We start from the raw sequence: 20,153 nt of genomic DNA, 5'->3' as shown, positions 1-20,153 counted from the left end.
AAACATTTATTTAAATACAAAGTGGCAATGTAAAAACCATGTACTACACAATAATCAAAATCAGTGCAAAATAAGTGAACAGTGCATGTTAAAATATGAAACGGACAACAGTGCAAATCACTCCAACTATGTATATTACCACTGAAGCAGTTTATCTATTCCCTTTTGTTTGTAATGGCCTGTCTGGTGCATTTTGCAGCTAGACTGGAGTAGAGAAATGCACAGGGTACATTTGACCATGTACTAGTGTTCATTGCCTGTGATATGATCCAGCTTACCCCTGAATTGTCCAAAGGCTGTGTAGTATGCAGTACATGATAGGGTGGTGGGTGAGGGGCCTTAGGGATTGGGGCCGGAGCAGGAGCTGAAGGTGTCTGTGGAAGTGGTGCTGGAGCCTGCAGTCTGGTGACCATAAGCAAAAGCAACCGCTCAAACAGTTGCTTCTGTAGCACTCTGTCTTTCTCCCTTGACCTGCGGTCATGCTTTGCAAGAACCGGGCTGCCAATCTCTGTGTACTTTTTCTCTTTCCACCTTTCTTGCATCCTGATCACTCTGGTACTTCATCTGCTCATTGGCTTTCTCAGAAGTATCCCCCACGGACTTATCTCTAACTTTTTTTCCCCCTCCATGCCTGTAATTGAAGAGGCTCCTTCCCCCAGGCTTCTGGACCCTTGTGTGTGCCATGCAGAAGTGGAAGAGCACGGAAAGGAACATGAAAGAGCACGTTATTATCTGGCCATGATAAAAAATTACATTTCTACTCTTTCAAAGGGCCTGCATCAATTCAAGGTCAAAAGATGATATTTCTAATCACTGCGTCTTACTATATTCATACAAAAACCACTGGCCAGTTCAGACATCCTTTGGAGTAGTACTGAGAACCATCACACATCATAGGAAGATACATATACAAATTCAATTAAAGTTATTTATATTCCCCCACCATTTTTCCCAGAGCGGAGAGGGAAGGGGGTTCATATGAGGGGGTCTGTTACCAGCTATGGTTTTACAGTCCTTTCCAGGGCCAGATTAACCTTTTGTGGGCCCAGATCCAAACATATTTGTGGGCCCCCATGGAGGCAATGGAGCATGGTGCAGGGAAGTCAGTCTCTGGACTGAGGAGCCAGCCAGAGGCAATGGGGCATGGCAGGGGAAGCCCCACTCTGCCCAATGTGAGGGCACTATTTACAAACCGGCAGTTGCCAGATGCACAGTGGTCCCTCAGGGGCAAGCCCAAGCCAAGCCACGCAGCCCCCCTGCCCAACGCCCCCCGACTCCCTATGGCCAGAGCCCCCCAGGACCTACTATGCCCAGTGCCCCCCCCAGACCCATCCAAAAATGCACAGCACTCTGCACAACACCACCCCTGCCCACAGCCCCACCACAGCTGCTCAGCACCCCCCACAGAACCCCCACTCCCTAGTGCCCAACACACACACATCCTCCCCACTCCTTCACAGCCCAGCACCTCCCCCCCATACTCTCCACAGACCCATTCCCCCACCCCCTGCCTCCTGGCCCTGCTGGGAGGTGAATGTGTCTGCCAGGCTGAGCCTCCAGGGCCGGTCCCAGGGCCGGGAATCGATCCAGCCCCTCGGGAGTGGTGCAATAACCTGTGGACCAAATACACCAACACTGGGACAGAGCAGTGTGTCTGACTTGTCAGGTATACTGTATTAGCAAGGTTGGGTATGTGAGGCTCATAATTTTAGTGTCCCAACCCACCTTTTTAACAATCAGTGAGTATCTAGTAAAAATTTCATAATTGCTTGTTTAACTTTTTCCTCTCAGCTCCCAGTGTTCATTTTGTATCCCACGTGGTGTTGGGGGAAGGGAGGGGAGGTGCTAGGGAACTGGCATGGGTTCTGCCCTGAGTGGAAGTACGCTACAACTCCTGGCTTGTATTAACCATTTCTGAGGGCCAGAAGCTAGAAACTCCTCCCATTCATATATTAATAACAAACATGATGGCAGAAACATACCAGGCTACGGCTCCAGATTTCTTCTGCTCTGGGTTGTGCTGTGGGCTGCTCTCCAGGGCTATTTCCAAACAGGTCCTCCTTCGAATATGGACCCGGGATGTGTTTTTGCTGCTTTGGCAGGGTAGCCTTTTCAGGGACTGGCATTAGCACCAGAGTCACTTCATTAACTTCATCCAGCAATTGCTGGCTCTTCTCCAGTGAAGCATGTGACTATGGGGTTATCAGGGTACCATCCCTGCTCTGCAGATTGTCCTGTGCCATGGTGGGCTCAGTGCTTGCTGAAGTCCTTAGCATCCAGTTGAATTTCTTGCAAAAGAGATAAACAGATGGGGAGCTCTCAGAGGTGCTGTTAGCATCTTTGACTTTGTTGTAGTCTGTCTTGAGCCGTTTAATTCACTCTTTGCATTGAACTCCAGTGTGGTTGATTCCTGATGCCACCAGCTGCTCGATATAGATTTGTAGACATGATCATTTCTTGTGCTCTTGTTGAAGTCAAATGTCTTGCTTGGCATGCACCAGAGATTAACCAGAATCTGTTCCTGTGGCCAGCCAGTAGCACTTTTGATGCAGGATTTCTTATTAGTGCTGGCCATAGCTAACACACATGAGGATTAACTGTGTTGATCAGTCTGTGGAAATGAAGGGTTAAACGCTGAGCAGCTGTGTATGAAACAGGAAGTTGCTTCAGGTTGCTGGGAATTGAGTAAGAAGCTTTGGGATGGATGGGCTGGGAAACACAGGCTCAAAAGATTGTTGGTTTGCATTAATGGACTGTTCGGACATGAGTCTGGTAACCCAGGCTTGAGCTCCATCCGCACTGCAAATGCCTGGGCTTGAACCTGCAGCATAGCAGGACTTGGACCCATACCCCTGGGTGGGTCTGTGGGCCCAAATCAGATGTGTGTGTTTGATGTAGAGGTACTTCGGCTTAAACCTGAGTCTGAGCCTGGGTTTGCTATGCAGTATAGACATACCCTGAAAAGCAACCAACGTAAAATTGAAATAAACATATATATATATATATATATATATTTTTTTTTTACATAATGCAAAATTAACCTTGGGAGTTCACTACCACAAGATTAACATTGAGGTCAAGAGCTTAGTAGGATTCAGAAAAGGATTAGACATTTGAATGGATGAGAAATTCTACAGTTCTGTTAGATAGCATAAAAAAGGATATTTAACCTTTGTGCTTCAGGGCTTAAAATCACTTGTAGGGTTAGGAAGAAACTGACCCTGTTGGGAAGGTTTTTCCATAATTGTCTATTACAGAACTTCTTGCACATTCCTCTGAAACATCTGGCACAGGCTAATGTTAAAGAGAGGATATAGGAACAGATGGTTTATGGATCTGAGCCAGTATAAACTAACTTTAGAAATGTAATACTGAGGAAGCTCTGTTCCTGGTATTTACTTGTCATAATAAAACTACTCAATTTTCTCCTTGTAATTTTTCTCTTAATTTGAACACTATGACAAAACAAACAAGATCTTCAATATAATGTATTTCATTCTTAGGGTACGTCTACACAGCCGATGTTGAAGCACTGCCACAGCAGCGCTTTAATGTGGGTAACCACCTTTCTGTATACAGTGCTATGAAATCCCTCCTGACCAGAGGCAAAATCCTTTCACCTGTAAAGGGTTAAGAAGCTAAGGTAACCCCTCTGGCACCTTACCCAAAATGGCCAATGAGGGGACAAGATTCTTTCAGATCTGGAAGGGGGGACAAAGGGTTTTTGCTGTCTGTGTGATACCTTTGCCGGGAACAGATCAAGGATGCAAACCTTCCAACTCCTGTAAAGTTAGTAAGTAATCTAGCTAGAAAATGCTTTAGATTTCCTTTTGTTTTTTGGCTTGTAAAATTCGTTGTGCTGGAAGGAATGTGTATTCCTGTTTTTGTGTCTTTTTGTAACTTAAAGTTTTGCCTAGAGGGATTCTCTATGTTTTGAATCTGGTTACCCTGTAAGGTATTTACCATCCTGATTTTATAGAGGTGATTCTTTTACCTTTTCTTTAAATAAAATTCTTCTTTTAAGAACCTGATTGCTTTTTCATTGTTCTTAAGATCCAAGGGTTTGGGTCTGTGTTCACCTGTACCAATTGGTGAGGATATTATTATCAAGCCTTCCCCAGGAAAGGGGGTGTAGGCCTTGGGGGGGAATATTTCGGGGGAAGACGTCTCCAAGTGGTCTCTTTCCCTGTTCTTTGTTTAAATCGCTTAGTGGTGGCAGCATACTGTTCAAGACAAGGCAAAGTTTGTACCTTGGGGAAGTTTTTAACCTAAGCTGATAAAAATAAGCTTAGGGGGTCTTTCATGCAGGTCCCCACATCTGTACCCTAGAGTTCAGAGTGGGGAAGGAAGCTTGACATGGTGGTAGCGGTGGGATAAGGGGGTGTAATTGTTGCAGAGCAAAGGGCCAGTGTACATAAATGGCTGACACTCTTGTCTCCTGGCAGCTGATGGCCTGGGCCCTTCCCCCCTGCAAGGTGATAGCTAAAGGGTTGGAGAACAAAGGAATCAGGTGACCTCCTGGCCCGGGAAAGGGACAAAGCCCAGAGGAGGAGGGGGTCAGTCAGTTGGGGCAGTAACTGAAGAATAACTATATGTTACTTTGCATATATCAACCTTCTGCTGCAGGGAGAGTTTATACTTTTATATAGTGTAAATTAACTTTTAGCATCTCTTTAGTAATGTCACAGAGAATATCTACTACTTATTACTTTTTGGTTTTGCTTGTGCAAGTCATAGTAACCTTTTGCATCATTTTAACAATATGGAAATGAATAATAAAAATTTGGTGATAGCTAAGATTTGTCTTCTCCCTCCAGTTGCAAGATCGTTTACCGCAGATGACAATGTGATGTGTTTGGTGCAGGACAACAGTTTGAAAGACCCTGAATAAAAGTAATAGGGAAAGTTTTACACCAAGAGTAACTTGCTGTGGCACTCTGTACCTCAAAACAGCATCCTGGAACCCCTGTATTCACCCCATCATATAATTAGGATATATTTCATACAAAGCATGCCATGTAAGATATCATATGAAAGGTCATGATCTGTTGAAACCCATTGTTCTGTCAAAATATGTATATCGTTAGTGTGCATCAAATTATGATATTTTGCTATACGGTTGTTGCTGAAATATGCTGTAAGTTTGTCATAATAAAATTACTCAGTTTTCTCAACAAAGTAACAACAAAGGAGGTGATCCACACCCACGAGGGTTGTAAATGACCATTAATTGGCAGGGGAGTTGTAAACAGGGGATTTACAATGCTGTAAGAGAGCTGGGAAAGCATCACACATCTGGGATTGCTCAACTCTATGACTCAGCAAAGCCCACCAGGATATATCTGGGCTAGTGTATTCCAGGCACATGGACTGAGGATATAAAATAGGGGACAGTGGTATGATGTTTTGGCCTTTCTCCTCCCCGACCTATGCTGGAAGCACCAGGAATGCAGGGAAGACAAAGACTTGAACTGAGGAGACTGGACCCAGGCTTAAACGGGAAGCCTGTGCATTAAGAACTGTAACTTACCTGCAACATCCAGTGGGGTGAGAAAAACTGCTTGATCCAAATACTGCCTAGTCTAATACGGTTTCAGATTTAGCCTGTGCACTAACCTTTTCTTAGGCATAAAAGGTCAGAGATAGTTACCAATCACTTATAATCACTCAAAATCTATCTTTTTTAGTTAATAAATCTGCTTTATATTTTACTTAAAATAGTGTGTTTTGCTTGAAGTATCTCAGCTCACCGTACAAAGGCTAGGGTGGGTCCTCTCTACATTGAGGCGGGGCAGACTGGGTAATAAGCTTACACTGGTCAGGCTTCTGACCAGGGCAAGATGGTAGAGTTCTGGGGTCAAGGCTGTGGGCTTGGGAGATTTGCTGGTGCCTTACTCTATGTGATTTGGCTCTGGGAGCATTTATGTAACCTAACTGGGTGTGGGGCTCCACATGCTGTTGTACTTAGTGATAACAGCACCTGAAGGAGTTTGCTGCTTGTCACTTGTAAAGCATTGTGAGAGACAGCCCAGGCTGGAGAGTTAAGGGGGCACAGAGGTATCCCAGTTCCAGGTTGTACCCCGGGAACCCCATCACACTTGCAAAGGGAAAAACCTGTGGTTTTATTTGGTGGCTTCATGATATATAAAAAAGGGTCTTTTGGGTGGGAGGGGTGGCAGGAGGAGGGAGATGTGAGGCGGGAAAAGGTTCTACTTGTTTTATCTAATGTAGACATTCTTATCTTCCTTCTTGCTGTAGGAATCCTTGGAGGACTGGAGCACTAGTGAGCTTATATCATTACAACTTGGTTAATACTAAAGATATTATACCAGTTAAAGCCCCCTGTACATTTATAGAACACTTTGCATCAGCACAAACACTTCAAACAGCCTATGCTGTGTTTTAATCATCAGAACATCAATCTTGTCAGCGAGTGTAATAACTGCTTAAACGACTGGTTCAGTCTGAGTTGGCTTCGGACCAGTGTGGCTGCAAACAAACTGAAATGGTTCATCTAGTCCTCTCATGCCCACCTGTTTTACTTAACTTCTCAGAAACATTTGGGAGAAAAGGTCCCTTTGTTAAGATTAAACTGCATCCTCCCTTAAACTGAGGGCTGAGGAAATCTCACACTTGACCTCCATTCATCCAAGGACAACTTACAGGTCTTATGCCTCTATTCCATGTGGAACGTATGGCCTTCACTACTGCCTTCCATCTTTGGTGGTCTCTTGCTGCAGTTTCCAAATTGTCCTTGGTCTACCCCTTTGCCTCTTGCCCTGGGGATTCCAGTCCAACACCTGTCTTATGTTATTTTATTTGTTCCATAATGTCCTGTACTGTCAGTTTCTGTTTTATCCTCTTGCAGAGTTCTTCATCTCTGGATTTTTTTCTGTCCATCTGACATTGAGGATTTGTCTAAGGCAGCTGTTTATAAAACTTGGAGCTTAAATGGTAAGGTCTTGATAAGTCTCCATGTTTCCATGCCATATAATAAGGTAAACTTTACAAGGCATTAAATATTTGAAGTTTAGTTCAGAGGACAAGGTTTCTGTTTCTCCATATTGGTGTTAGGTTTGCAAAGGCATGTCTGGTTTTTGTTGTTCTGGCTTTAATGCCTTCATCTCTTCCACCCTTTTTGCTTATGATGCTGCCAAGATGTGAAGTGTAGGACCTCTTTAATGTCAATCCCAGAAAGTGTGATTGGCTTTCTTGTTGTATGGGTTTAGTTTTCTTGGTGTTGACTTTCAGCCCTACTAACTGTGCATACATCTGGAGATGATTTGTTTTAGCTTGCATATCTCTGTGGTATAGGACAGCAGGTTGATGCCATCTGCAAAGTTGAGGTCCTGTAGCTGCTGTGTAAAAGTTATTCCTAAGGCTATGTTTTAGTCATGGGTATTTTTAGTAAAAGTCATGGACAGGTCACGAGCCATGAATTTTTGTTTACTGCCTTACCCTAACTAAAACTTGGGTGGGGGGACCTGGGTGCTCGGGGCGGGTGTGGTCTGGGAGTGTTGCAGATGCTGGGGGAGGTGGCTCGGAACCCCGCTGGTGCTGGGTGGGGGAGGCATTGGCGGGGCTGGCAGGGGCTCCCTACCTGGTTCCATGTGTCCCTGCAGCTCCTAGGCGGCGGAGGGTCAGGGGCTCAGTGCGCTGCTCCCACCACAAGCCCCGGCTGCGTGGCTCCCATTGGCCAGGAGGTGCAGGGCCATGCCGGTGGGAACTGGGGAGCTCCCCACCCCAAGGTAAGTGTCCCACCCCGCAACTCCCTCGCCCTGAGCCCCCTCCCACACACCCAAACTGCTCCTGCTGGACGATGTTGGGCAGCCCCTGTGCCAGCACCAGCCACTGCAGAAGTCGTGGAGGTCACGGAAAGTCATGGAATCTGTGACCTCCATGACAGACTTGCAGCCTTAGTTATACCTCTTCGTTGTTCTGTGGTCTTTCTAAATACTCAGTCAACAGGAAGGTCATGGGCGACATACATCCTTGTCTGATGCAGGTAATTATGTCGAATGGCTTGGTCAATTTGTTGCTATGTGGTCAATTTGTTGCTATGTATTAGTTGACGTCATATTTTCATAGAAGTTCTGGATAATATTCACAAATTTCTGCAGCATTTCATAAAGGCTATTCTATCGGCTGTGTCAAGGGCTTTTGGAAATCTATGAAATTCATGTATATCAGGGACTGCCATTGGATTGATGGTACTGTGATGATACACAGGGTTATAATTTGATCTGTGCATGATTTCTCCTGCCTGAACCCTGCCTGTTTTGCCCTAGCCTTGAATCTACTGTGTTCCTTAGTCTGCCTAAGATAATGCATGTGAATATATTAAAGTTGGATGCCTCTCCAGTTTTTTGCACTGTCTGAGTTCTCCTTTCTTTGGTACCTTCACTATATGACCTTTCTCTACTCATTCGGTATTTTTTCTTCTTCCCATATCTTTTGTGAGAGGCCTGTCAAAATGTCTACTTTGTTCTTCAAGTCATTAAGGATCTCCATTGGGATGTTGTCCAAATCTGGTGCCTTTTCGTTTTTTAACCAATTAACTTCCTTCTCTACTTCTACGTCCACTTCTAGTGGTCAGTACTAGTTCGGCATCTAGAGCTTCTCCATCCTCTGTGTCTAAGGGGTTGACTAAAGTCCTGCCTCCATATATTTAAGTTTTTGTTATTTTCATTGTTACATTACCTTCACTGCCTTGGATGCTTGGTGTTTGTTCTCCCTGACAGCTGTCTAGTGATGTTATACAGGGTCTTCATATCATTTATGCTGTGGCAACCTGTGCATCTGTTGCCATTTTGCCTATAAAATTTGTTTCTATTTCCTGGCACTCTTTTGATCTCTTTGTTCTTTGTGGTATATTCCTCCTGGAGTCACTGTTTGTGTTCTTGTTCTTGCTTGAATTAATTTCAGTTTAATTTTACATCTTCTATCTTCTGCCATGTATCCTCAGACAACCATTCATTGTGGTGTTTCTTCATGAAGCGCCGCACTTCTTTGCAAGTTTTGGTGAAAGTTTCCTTTACATGTTTCCATTTGCCTTCTGCTGTTCTGTTGTCTTCATTTCAAGTGCGTGGTATCTATTTGCTAGTGCAATTCTAAATACTAGTGGTGTCTGTTCTAGCCTGGCAATGTTATAATGTGCAGATGTCTCTGTCCAGTTCTCTCTTTACTTTGTTCTTATTTTTATTCTCAATTTAGCTACCACTAATGTATGGTCCATTCCCACTTCAACCCCATTCCTGCTACGTACTGTTGTATTAATTTAGATAGACTATATGGGCCTAACGAGTCTAAGGTGTTAACATGACCCAGTCACTATCTGTCCATCAGTTTTAAACAAGGTTCAGGGTTTGGTATACAGGTTCCTCAGCCTGCTTAGTACCATGGCAAACAAATCATTATACATTTCACCTTTTAGTAAAGATACACAAAAGAAGAAAAAACAGAGCATTTGAAATGTAAAATATTAAGTAAGACTTTCATTTTAGCAACATCCCTTGTTCCCTTTAGCAGGAGAGTTTTTAGAAGGAAAAAAACTCCCTTGTTTGACAGTCTTTTAGGCCATATCAGAGATGGCAATAACTGTCCTTTTTGGGGAAAAGAGAAGAAGTTAGTTGAGATGAGCTGGAATTGTTATTGTTGCGGTTGTGAATGTCTTATCCCATTTCCGAAGAAGACAAAACAAGACAAACACAAAAGAGGAGAGAAAAGAATAGTAAAGATAGAAAATGCAGCTTCTGTCTCTGCAATCTCACTGATAGAAAAGAACAAGTATGGTGCATGGTCTTATCAGTTACTCTTGAGACCTGTCAAACTTGTAGTAGCAACCAGCTGTTTAGGTCATTGCTTTTAGTTTCCTCTCTGGTCACAGGTTCACAGCAGTGTTACAAAATATGTAACACTTGGATGGCTAAGCCAGACTCTTATTAAACAGAAGGCTAAAGGAGAGAGATAGGAAAGAAAAGAAATAGGGTGGGGAAGGGAAAGGACACAAGGTGGGGGGGGTGGGATGAAGTCTCACATCCTAGGTAGTGTTTGGGATTTAGTCGAAGCCGCTGGAGATGGTGATGTCATCTGGCTCCATCTCTCTGGCCTAGTCTGGTCAGGATGTCTTTCAAGATTAGGATGAAGAAGGTCTGGGGTTCCGGGACATGGTGGGGGTGGAAGCCCTGAGAGTGAAGCTTGCTCCTTCCCCTTTCAGTCAGTCAATGTAGCATAGCCAGCTTTCCCCTCCAAAATCTTTTTTTTTTTTTTTTTTTTAAGAGTGGTGGGTGGAACAGTGGATCCCTTCATCATTTTGTCCACCAGTGAGGCCAAATTTTCATCACACCAATTTTGTTTCATTGACTTCCAGTTCCACAATTCTCTTATTTACCAAGCATGATCTTAAGACATAGAGCCCTGCAAATCCGCAGATATCCACAAACCATTTTTGCAGATCGGATACGGATACAAATTTTTTATCCACACAGGGCTCTATTAACACAGTTGTATTGAGTTGTATCAGTTGGCGTTTTTGTTTGGACTAATTCAGTTTTTGTCTCTTTTTGCACCTTTTCCTGTCAGCATTTATTGTTACAGGTTATTGTGACATTTTACAAACTTACACTTCTTACAGTCCAGCTCACAAGTGTGGTAAATTTGTAGGCCCAATTATCACAACAGTGCATCTTCTAAAATTGTTCTCCATTTGTGTGAAATTGTAATATGATTCATTTGGGGACCTCCAAGTTGCCTTGTGAATAGTCCGGTGATGGAAAATAGTACCTCTAATGACCGGATCATTCATTCTACAAAAATCAGCAATGATTTCACCATTTCCTTTTATGTCACTGAGGCCTTCCCCCTAATTACTTCCCTGTCAATATTATTGCTCCCCACTTCAGTGTTCATGTGTCCAATTGCTAGGGGGACATCCTTATTCAGGACTTTGTTTACTGTGTTCTGGAGTCGTTTGTAGAAGGTTTCTTTTTCTTCTTGGCTAGCTTGATTTGTTAGAGCAGGGGTTGGCAAACTTTTTGGCCCGAGGGCCACTTCAGGATGCAAAACTGTATGGAGGGCGGGTAGGGAAGGCTGTGCCTCCCCAAACAGCCTGGCCCCTACCCCCTATCCGCCCCTTCCCACTTCCCGCCCCCTGACTGTCTCCCTCAGAACCTCCGACCCATCCAACCCCCCCTGCTCCCTATCCCCTGACCGCCCCTTCCTGGGATCCCCACCCCTAACCACCGCCTGAGACCCCACCCCCTATCTAACAGCCTCCCCCCCCCAACTGCCCCTCCCCCCCGAACCTCTGCCCTATCCAACAGCCCCCTGTTCCCCATCCCCTTGGAACACTAACAAGACTGGCTTTGTTTTCCTTTTCTGACTCAGTTCTCCAAAATTGCTAAACTATATTTAATCAAACTTTCAAAAAATTCAACCTGAGGCACAGATGAGGAAGGAAAATTTCAGATCCAAAAGTTACTGTTTGACAACGTTAGAACCTACTAAAAACGGAAGGTTGCTATGGAAGTTGTTAGGTAACCTTATTAATAGGAATTGCTGTGTGTGCTGCATTTCGCTAAATAACCCAGGTTTTGTGTGTGTGTGTGTCTTCTCTACTCCACAACAGACAGCTGTAGAGTGAGGGATAGAATCTTAATGTACACATGATAGGGGCTTTATGGCTCTCTGAACTGGATTAGAGAACATGGTGGTAACAGTGCCTGCACCATGTTTATCCTACAGTTTACAACATTGGTAACACTGGTGCAGAAACCCTAATTTTCCTTTGTAGATGCACCTTGAAAGGCCCTGTCTACCCTAGAGCATTTGGCATTACCATAGCAACACTGCATAACATTTACTTGCAGTGGTGTAAAAGCAATCATGCTGCCACTGCAATAAGCAAAGCTAAGCCCTATTGCATCCCGCCCTGGGGCTTCCTGCACATTTGAGTTGCCTGTATGGACATGAAATGCAAGCTCCATGGTAGCGCTGGGACTCATTGCAGCATTGCAACTCTACAGTCCTTCTGCTTGCCCTTCAGTGGTATTTCAAAGTTGCAACACCTGTCAAGCCTACGGTATGGTGGCATGAGAGGAGCTGGCCTGGTTCTTGGTAGATGTACATGCTGGTTGGTCCCCTACTTCTCCAACTCTTCCTTGACACCCCAGTCTTCCTTGACACCCCAAATTTTACTCAAACAAGAACATAAAATAATGCAACAAAACTAAATTCATAAGTATTGAATTAATGAACACTAAGCATAAACTCAAGCTCCTTAGTTTCTCAGGCCCACCACCCATAGGTGTCAGGGTTATCGGAGTCTGTGACTCCAGGCCCACAATTGATTCAGCAGAGTTTGAGGAGAGACTGGTGGCTCTCTGCCCTGACATCTGCAAGTCTGAGAGTGTAGCTGTAGCAGGGCATAGTACCTACCCTTTCGTGACTCAGGTGCCTATCTACATGCCTCACAGAACCAGCCAAAGAATCCAATAGGACATGCCAAAAACTCTGAACAGGTGCAAATGTCACACTAAAACCATAGACCAGTGGTTCCCAAACTTGTCGGCATCACGCCCCCTGATTCTTGTCCCCTGACCGCCCCCTCCCATCATCCCCGCCCCAGTGTCCCCCCCCCCCGGGATCCCACTCCCTATCCAACCCCCCCGCTCCTTGTCCCCTGACTACCCCCTCCCGGGACCCCATCCCCTATCCAACCCCCCCTGCTTCCTGTCTCCTGACTGCCCTGACCCCTATCCACACCTCCGCCCCCTGACAGGCCCCCCGGGACTCCCATGCCTATCCAACCCTCCCTGTTTCCTGACCGCTCCCCCCGAAGAACCTCTGCCCCATCCAACCGCTCCCTGTCTCCTGACTGCCCCCCCGGGACCTCCTGCCCTTATCCAACCCCGCCCCCCTGCTCGCCACCCCCCTTACCAGGCTGCTCAGAGTGGCAGGACTGGCTTATTGGAAAGCCTTAGAGGTGGGCGGGTGCAAGCTGCGCTGCCAGCACAGCGGTGTGGCTTCAGGGGAGGGTGGACAGGAGGGGCGGGGCGGGGTGGGGCTAGCCTCCCCGGCTGGGAGCTCAAGCGCCGGGCAGTGCCCCCCCGGTTTGGGGACCAATGCCATAGACCCTATGCATCTGCTCCAAGGAGCTGTACTAAGGATTGTGGGAGAGGTGCAACAACACACTGGCCTAGCAACATTTGCCAGAATTGTTGTGTGTGGAGGCAGGGCACCTGGAGTAGGCTAGCTAGTGTATAGTATGTATGCTGCACCTTTGTAATTTGCAGTGTGTTCAGTCACAGTGGCGCAAGTCGCAGTTCTGAAAAGGGAGGAGTGTTGATTTTGAGACATGAAGAATATATGAGGCAAAAAGGTTCCTACAACACTAGGTGCAAGAGAAATTGTATTTGTTAAATGAGTTTCTCAGTTCATCGATACATCCTCATATACTGCTGCTTGCATAATGGTTTGTAATGCATCTGATCTGGACTGTGAGAGTGCATGTGCACTTAATTAATTAGTTCACTTGATAAACAGTGGTAATATGTTTTGTTTAGTAGAGGCTTTTAAAAGAAAAAATAATTAAAGAGTAAGTCACAAGTTAAGGGTATTTAGTTAATTGACCAATCCCAAATATAAACTGCATTCATAGTTCTTGGCATTCTTTTCTGCCCACAGGAGTCCCAGGAACTGAAAGAGATCATAGAACAATACAGGGGAAAATGTTGCTGCTTTCATTCTTCATTTGGGGAAAGTACAATGAACTAAGTAATGACACACATGCATTAGAAGACAGCATGACTGCTGAGATGTAGAAGTGATCTCTGTGCTTCTACCAAGGAGCACATTGCTGGGATTTTGAATTTGTGCTTTAAAGCAATCCATGCAATAAAAACTAACCAAAAAAGAAAAAGAAAAGCATAGACCCATTGCAGTTTTTTTCTATACAAATGATTAAAGTCAGTTTGTTACCTTAAATTGGCATTATATGGTTGTGATAGTGCAATAATTTCATAATTTTCTATCCTATAATTCTGTATAATCTTAATATACTAAACTCCTATGTTCATTTCATTTGTAGCGTATTGTGAACTATAGTTACAGATTATGGAAATGTTAGCCCCCAGGTAGCTCTTGCTTGAGCTTTGTCTCTCAGTTAAATTGAATGTTTCAATGATTTTTTTAACAATGTTGACAGTTACTGCTCTATTGTGTCAGTATTTAGAAATGCTGAGTGCCTTGTTCCAAAGGGTTTATTACCTGTCCTAATTCCTGTGGAATGGCAAAGCAGAGTGTATGTAAAGCCCTGTTTTACTGCTCTTGGAAAAGGTGTTCAAATTGTGGGACTAATTTCAATAGTGTCTGGGCAATAGTGATGTATCATTGTGACACTAAACACCCCTGTATTCACACCCTACAGACTGTTGTAATCATTTTTGTACAAAATGTATCTTCTGGGGTGGCATATGAAAACTAATAGCTCACTGATCATTAATATTCTTGTGTGATGTATCTATGTAGTGGGTATTTCTAGAGCCCTGCGTGGATACAACATTTGTATCCTCATCTGATCTGTGATCCGCAAACATGGTCCACAGATATAAAGCGATATCTGCAGATTTGCCGGGCTCTAGATATAAATTTTGGATCCGCATCCCTCTGTAGTCCTCAAACATGGTCCGTGGATACAAAGCAGGGATATCCACAGATTTGCAGGGCTCTAGGTATTAAGAGTTATGCATATATGCTAGAATTATGACTAAAGTGTGTTTAAACCAGGCATGTCCAGGGAAGTTAGTAAACATAACTGCCTTTGACAAAGGAATGTGGATTTGATTCTCTGACCAGCCTGATCTTCAGGCAAAGTCAATGAAAGTCCATACAGGAGTGCTGGAACAATTTGTATAGTGGGGGTGCTGAGAGCCATTGAACCAAACTGTAAACCCTGTATATCAGAGGTGGGCAAACTACAGCCCGCGGGCCACATCCGGCCCGCAGGCCTCTCCTGCCTCGCCCCTGAGCTCCTGGCCTGTGAGGCTCACCCCCGGCCCCTCCTCCACCGTTCCCCCTCCCCTGCAGCCTCAGCGCGCCATGCTGCCAGTGTCATGTATTAAACTGCTCCGCATTGGAATGTGCCACTGGTAGCAGTCATGGAGAGCAATTTACTACACTACACTGGGGCAATGCTCTGGGCGGCTGGGCAATGCTCTGGGCGGCGTGGCTGTAGTGCCACCAGCCACCGGTGCTCTGTGCTGCGCTGTAAGGGGGCAGGGAGCGGGGGGGTTGGATAGAGGGCTGGGGAGTTCAGGGTGGTGGGCAGGGGGCAGGGGTGTGGATGGGGTCGGGGCTATCAGAGGGTGGGGAACGGGGGGGAGGGGTTGAATGGGGGCAGGGGTTCCTGGGGGGGCATTCAGGAAGGAGGGGAAGTTGGATGGGGCAGTGGGGGGCAGTCAGGGGCAAGGGTTCCGGGGGCAGTCAGGGGACAGGGAGCCGGGGGTGTGTGTGGATGGGACAGGGGTCCTGGGGGGGCCTTCAGGGAACAGGGGGGATTGAATGGGGCAGGAGTCCCGGGGGGTGGCCGTCAGGGGGTGAGAAGCAAAGGGGGGGGCAGATGGGGGCAGGGGCACAGCCTAGCACAGCCTCCCTTAACTGGCCCTCCATACAATTTCTGAAACCCGATGTGGCCTCAGGCCAAAAAGTTTGCCTGCCCCTGCTGTATATGATGGAAACCATTTCAAGCCAGGAGGTGCGGCAGCACCCCCAGCACTGCTAGTTCCGACACCTATCGGTCCATATTTACATATAAGCAGCAAACAGCAAGACCATCAAGACAGCAGTGGGAGGAGAGGGCAGGAAACAACAATTTGTGTGTAAGCTAACGTGGGGGAAGAAAGAACATGAAGCTTCCATCACCACCAGACTCTGTGTGGCCTTTCTCACTGCTTGAATAAACTTTAATTTGAGGGGTAACCCTCAGAAGAACGCATATCAAGGGTTTACTGGTCTGTAAAGACAAGTGACTGAACATCAAGTGATACGCAACTGAATCAACTGATTGAATACAATAGTACTGTATTATAAAAGTGTATATAGAGTGAGTGACTTGCATGCTTGTACCCTGGTTGTGAGCATCCCAGGTTGAGAAGTAGAGTGGCAAAAAAGTGTGAGGGACCCAGGGTTACAGGGCAGATGGTGACTCAACCCCTCCTGGTGTGGATTGCACCCCAAACCCCATCACAGTGGTCTATGCCAGAGTAAAAGGGTGTTCAGGTTCTTATGGCTGAACCTTTTCTGAAGGAGGATCAGATGCTGAGACCCTATATAAAGTGTCAGATTTTTGCTTTGTTTTTTCCTGCTGACTCCTCCTGGAAGCCAGTCCAGCTTGAACCTAGGAGTATAAAAGTGTTTAAATGTCTCTGGAGCTGGACAGGGACTCCCGCCAGGTCACAGACACAAAATACATACTAGTTGTAGCGTCCAAAAGTCACCCATCTTGTGGCCTGATTTTATTAACAAAGGTAATTCTAAAGGTAATATTGGATAACTGCAGCCTAAAGCCTTTTCCCCAGGCTTAGCTCTGCCTAGGGTTCCTACTCTGCGGACCAGCTTGTCCCAGAATCACCTTCCCTTTCTGAAGGGTATTCCCACCTCTTTTCTATGCAGGGTGGAGTTTAAGGAGTCATGCCTGCCCTAGTGAATAAGCAGTAATTAATCTGCAGCATTCCAACACTTGCTGGCAGGGATGGGGCAGTAAGAGAATCCTACCTCCTGTGAAGAAGAGGAAATAGGGTCCGGAACAGAGGGGCACTGTAGAAACAACCTTAAGCACTGCCAAGTTTGAGAGAAGGCTTAGACTTGGGTTTATGTCCTGTTATTGTGTAGTTTAACAGTAAACTCAAACCAAAGAACGGGAGTAATTTGGAAGGTATCCAGAGTGTTTGGAGCAGGGTGGGAACTCAACATTGCTGTTGCTGAACTGGATCAGACCAGTGATCCACCTTGGCCATTGTCCTATTTCAGAGGAAGGTTAAAGAAACCCTGCAGTGGACAGTTACAGAATAACCTGGCCAGAAGGGGAAATTCCTAATTCACTGCTGTCAATTAGTGGTTGTCATATGTCCTGAAGCGTGTGGGAAGAAGAGGTTATATCCCTTCCTAGAATTAAAAAATAAACAGACATTTTTTTCTTAATCTGATTGTTACAGTTGAAGCTTCTTCCATTATCCATATCAGTTTGTTTACACTGTCCCTGATAAGCTTTTGGAACACTACATTGCTTTAATTTTGATTTATAATAAATTATATTGAAAAAATATTAATCCTGGTTCTCTTTTCAAATCACAATCAGGTATAACAAGCGAATCATTAGGAAGACTTAGTTTTGTGTGACTGGAAACTGGCTTTCATCATGAGAGCCTGATCATCAAGTGAGTTAGTTTATTCACTGTAGGCAGTAAAGAGTTTTTATTAGTTAAACAAAAATTGCATTATTTGCTTTTATTTGTATGAATGTGATTCCACTATCTAATCCTCCTGGACTTTACCTTCATTAAAGTGTTGTGATTTTTTTAAAGCCACTCGATTACTCATATTTGCTCTTTGTATGTAAACATTCTCATCTTCTCACTTTAGTGATCAAAATGAGTCTTTACTGTTGCCTCTGCAGAGCCAACACAGTTAAGAGCTGGATTCCGTTAGTTTTCTTGCATTACCAGCAAATCTGTTTATTAAGTTCCAATCAGTTACACCTGTGCAAATCCCAAGCAAGATGAGATTGCACAGGTGTCAGTTGAGGGTCTGATTTAGCCAATGACCCTTTATTATTGGTGAAGATGCGTACGGAAAGCAACCAGCTTGACTTTCAGATCCTAGGGAGAGTTTAAAGGGCTGGCAGTTAGAAAAAAAATTTTTACTTATAAACTATGCATGTATATGGAAATAATGAAACACAATAAAATGGGAAATTCCACTGTTACTTTTACCAAGTTATGTTGTGAGTAGAACTTCACAGTAAGAAACACCACTTAAATCGTTACCCAGATAAAGACTTGGATAAATAATCTCACCAGATCTTGATCATACAAAACAGTTTGGTGACTTTATTTTCAAGTAAATAAGACAGTGGTGATGTAACTAGGCATTGGGTAGTGTAGAATTAGATCAGTGTTGCTCTCTTGCTCTCCTGAGTCTAGAGATTATACCAGGTATTGCTTTCTGGGGTTTGATAAATCTGCTGCTATAAAAATTTGCTTGAGTCATAATTTGGTGTGCAAGTTCTCAGCCACAGAGAGAGGAGCTGTTGCAAAATTTCAGTTAATCAGACTATTTTGTCATTGTTTTGGTTTGTCTTGCTAGATCATGACAAACTTTTAAAATGAAGGTCTATCGGAATTTAATCATGTATGTAGGAATTTAATCATGTAAAAAAGCTTTGTGTACCCACATTTGCAAGCACTAGTTCAAATTGTGCATCTGTGCTAACAGTAATATAAGAAAGTAATTGATGTATTGGTTAGCTGTCTTAATATGAATTCTAGATTAGCTCCATACGAAAAAGGTGACAGTCTAATTTATAAGTAAATCGATGTATCCTAGATTGAAATAGGATGTTATATTGTGACATAGGTTGATACTTTGTATCCATCCCCCCTTTATTTTTTTTGGCACAGGGGGAGGGGGAGGTGTCAAGAGCTTGGCATAACTTTCAAATTAATTTTGCAATAGCTTCCAGGGTTGCTACTCTTAGAATCACAGCGTGCCTTTGATATTCCGTCTTGTTCCAAGGGGGGGTGAGGGTGGGAAGGGAGGAAGAGTACCCCGTGTAAGGACTATACCTGGTATAGCTACAGTAGCATTGAGGGGTTGTAGTAAGGCTCTTCCCACTTGTAGAGGGGGGGAAACATAGCAGCCCAGAAGAGGTTTCTCTCTTCCCTACACTGTTACCTAGGATGTAGGTAGCTGGTGCAAGCAAGTTAAGGGGTCAGAGAAAAGCCACAAGAATGATTTAAGATTTGGGAAAACATGCCGTATAGTGATACTCTCCAGGAGCAAAATCTGTTTAGTTTAACAAAGAAAAAGTGAAGGTGTGACTTGATCACTGTCTGTAATGATACCTACTTGGGGAGCAAGAGTTTGATAATAGGGGACTCTTCAGTCTTACAAACAAAGGTATAAAAAGATCCAGTGGCTGGAAATTGAAGCTAAACTAATTCTGACCAGAAATAAGGTGCAAGTCTTTAACAGTGAGGGCAATTAACAATTGGAACAATTTACCAAGTGTTGTAGTGGATTCTCCATCATTAGAAATTTTAAAATAAAGATGGGATGTTTTTCTAAAAGACAGGTTTCAGAGTAACAGCCGTGTTAGTCTGTATTCGCAAAAAGAAAAGGAGTACTTGTGGCACCTTAGAGACTAACCAGTTTATTTGAGCATGAGCTTTCGTGAGCTACAGCTCACTTCATCGGATGCATACTGTGGAAAGTGTAGAAGATCTTTTTATACACACAAAGCATGAAAAAATACCTCCCCCCACCCCACTCTCCTGCTGGTAATAGCATCACTTTAGATAAGCTATTACCAGCAGGAGGGTGGGATGGTGGGAGGTATTTTTTCATGCTTTGTGTGTATAAAAAGATCTTCTACACTTTTCACAGTATGCATCCGATGAAGTGAGCTGTAGCTCACGAAAGCTTATGCTCAGATAAATTGGTTAGTCTCTAAGGTGCCACAAGTACTCCTTTTCTTTTTTCTAAAAGAGATGCTCTTGTTCAAAGAGGAGCTAATTCAATGAAGTCCTATGGCCTGTGTTATGCAGAAGATTAGTCTAGATGATCTGGCCTTATAATCTATTAACTTTATGCCCCTTATTCACCTGCATTCACGTCTGAGACAGGCAATAATTTGGCCCAAAATAAATTCAGATACAGAAACATAACTAAAATAACATTAAAGAAAAAAAGGAAAATTCAAGTGAAGGCTAAGTCTCAGATCTTAACATTGTCCTGTTGTGTTAGCCCACAAATACATTTGAGCATAAGATCTCATCTCTTTCTGAAGCCTTTCTCAATACCTATAGTTGACGGCAGAATAAGAGCTGTGGCAGTGAAATTTGTGGCATTTTATCAATGTACTTTGTCAAGACTTATAT

At 44.3% G+C, this 20,153-nt stretch overlaps 1 protein-coding gene across 5 annotated transcripts in view; it reads left to right on the top strand.

The window, feature by feature from the left end:
* Window positions 1–20,153, top strand: part of LRRC8D (leucine rich repeat containing 8 VRAC subunit D) — a 91,303-nt gene that overhangs the window by 50,157 nt on the left and 20,993 nt on the right. Inside the window, exon 4 of one of the 5 annotated variants that reach the window (XR_005226460.1) lies at window positions 13,684–14,422. The exons of the other annotated variants lie outside the window; for them this stretch is intronic. The gene's annotated coding sequence lies outside the window, so the exon portion shown is untranslated. Of the gene's footprint in view, window positions 1–13,683; window positions 14,423–20,153 lie in introns of those variants that run through there. 5 annotated transcript variants of the gene reach the window in all.

Source organism: Chelonia mydas, chromosome 8, assembly GCF_015237465.2.
Source record: "Chelonia mydas isolate rCheMyd1 chromosome 8, rCheMyd1.pri.v2, whole genome shotgun sequence".
NCBI lineage: Eukaryota > Metazoa > Chordata > Testudines > Cheloniidae > Chelonia > Chelonia mydas.
Note: the sequence above shows the minus strand (reverse complement) of the source record. Positions and strands in the feature narration are given on the sequence as shown.